The sequence below is a fragment of the Cucumis melo genome, unplaced genomic scaffold, assembly GCF_025177605.1.
Source record: "Cucumis melo cultivar AY unplaced genomic scaffold, USDA_Cmelo_AY_1.0 utg001622l, whole genome shotgun sequence".
NCBI lineage: Eukaryota > Viridiplantae > Streptophyta > Magnoliopsida > Cucurbitales > Cucurbitaceae > Cucumis > Cucumis melo.
In genome coordinates, this window is record NW_026124688.1 from 1 (window position 1) to 2,500 (window position 2,500).

Consider the following 2,500-nt stretch of genomic DNA (forward strand, 5'->3'; position numbering starts at 1 on the left):
CCTACAGAATGATTATGGCCCAGAAACCGAGTTAATAGTGAGTCATTAATATTCAATTTTTTTTTTGATAGGCACGTCCAACCAATTCTAACTATACAAATAATTTTTTTTTAACTATGTTTAATGGATACTTTTAGCTCATGATTCTATTTAGTTTTTTAAACTATGATTCCTTTTTTTCTAAAAATTCGACTTTTACAGTTTTCGATTTTTCACCAACAACTGTTTATCCCATACATATATCTAGTCACAAGTTATGAATCATAGAATGATTATTCGATTCTTTTTGCTCTTTTTTGTATCATAATTCAATCAAAAAACTTCTAGAATTACCCCAGTCAGATAAATAAAATTCTTTTTTTCTTCAACTTCGCTGAAATCAGAATAGTTCTCTTCATTCTGATCCTACTACATTTGGATGAAATTTAACCGGATTGAAATATTTCTTCTCTTTTATTGATTCCTGTGAAATCAAAAAGAAACAATTTTAATATCGAGTGGGATTTTTTAATGAATCCGTTTTTATGTTATTTCGTACTATGCAATTCCTTTGTTTGTGGGATCATTTTCTCACGAGAGGTAATTAAAAGAAATTATAGAATGGGGTTGTTACCGATGCCTAGATCTGGTGGGATAAATGGAAATTTTATCGATAAGACCTTTTCAATTGTAGCCAATATCTTATTACGAATAATTCCGACAACTTCCGGGGAAAAAGAGGCATTCACCTATTACAGAGATGGTGCGATTTGATTTTTTTTTTTTTCAATTTTCTTTACCGCTCTCCGTCTTAGTAGAAAGACACAGTATTCGGGATAGAAAGAAAACAATAATTGAAATAAATCTACGCTTCTTGGAGGTGCAATTTGAAAATCAAAAAATTCCTTCTGTCGTGTATCCCCGATTAATGTAACCTTAGATGCTAGAATTGTCGATTCTAGTATTAAGCGAAAGGTGTAACCTATGGATTAAGTCAACCCTACTCCACTAGTAAAAATATTCACTAGTAAAAATAGGTAGCAGAGGGGAAGAAGCACTACACCTAGGAATCAACAACACGAAAACTTTGTTATAAATTATACCTTTTCCTTATCGGGATCGGAACTTAGAAAAATGGTTGGGACAACAAACATCCATCTCGTTTGTATTTTGGATACCTGTATAACCATCGAAGACTGTTGAAGTGACTAATTCCTGGAAATTTAGAGGCGTTGAGGACAAAGAAATTGTTAGAGTTACCATTTTTATTTTTATCTAGTAAACCATGCTTGATGTTAAGAAAAGATCTTTTACAGGAAGGTTGGCTAGAGATTTTTTGTAAAAACGCTAGTCCCATGAGTTCATAATGAGAGTATTTCAATGTTTTTTGATTTCATGTATTATTCTCATCTCATTATGCGCATCAGATAAAGGGGGAGCCGTATGAGATGAAAATCTCACGTACGGTTCTGGAACGGAGATTCTTTCAATGGAATAACGAACGACCGTAACGGATGTCGGCTCAATCCGAAGGAAATTATGCGGAAGCTCTACAGAATTATTATGAAGCTATGCGACTAGAAATCGATCCCTATGATCGAAGTTATATACTCTATAACATAGGTCTTATCCACACAAGGAACGGAGAACATACAAAAGCTTTGGAATATTATTTTCGGGCACTAGAACGAAACCCGTTCTTACCACAAGCTTTTAATAATATGGCTGTGATCTGTCATTACGTGCGACTATCTCCACTATAGAAAGAAAAAAAAAGAGAAAATTCGCTAATAAATACTAAAAAAAATAGGCTTTCTACATATGTATTGTCCAAACTAACGATTTGTATCAGCTGTAGCAAAGAAAGAAACTTCATAGAAGCAGAAATATGAAGAAATAGGTATGCCTAGATACTTTATTCTATGGATAAAGGATCTAATTGATAGAAGAAGCACCGTAAAGATCAATTAGTCAGGTTTTTGGCCGATACAATAAAAACTGCTTACTTATATCATGATATAAGATCAAAATGAAGGAATCCACTTATGTAATAGGGTGGATCCCCTACAATATTGAGCAGCGGTGTAGCATCAGATCCCAAAGACAGTAAGTCTTTTCTTTCTTATGAAGGAAAGTCTTTTTCAAGGATTCTATATAAATTTCTAGATGAAACCGAGATAGTTATCTTTCAGAAAATTGTAACGATAGTGGGTGGAATGCCTATGCTTTATTCTTCTGAAGGTGGGAGAAAAGATAAAACTTATTTAATTATTCAGCAAAATTGAAGTTTGAAACTTATATAATTAACCGCTTTTGCTTAACTCGAGAAAAAAAAATGGGCTAGATCTATGAAAAATTTCATTCAATTAGATTAGATATGATAAATTTTTTTAAATATGGGACAGCAAAAGAATTGACTGTTGAGCCGTATGAGGTAGGAAACTCTCAAGTACGGTTCTAAGGGAAGGAATTTACCTGCCTATTCCGACCGGGGAGAACAGGCCATTCGACAGGGAGATTC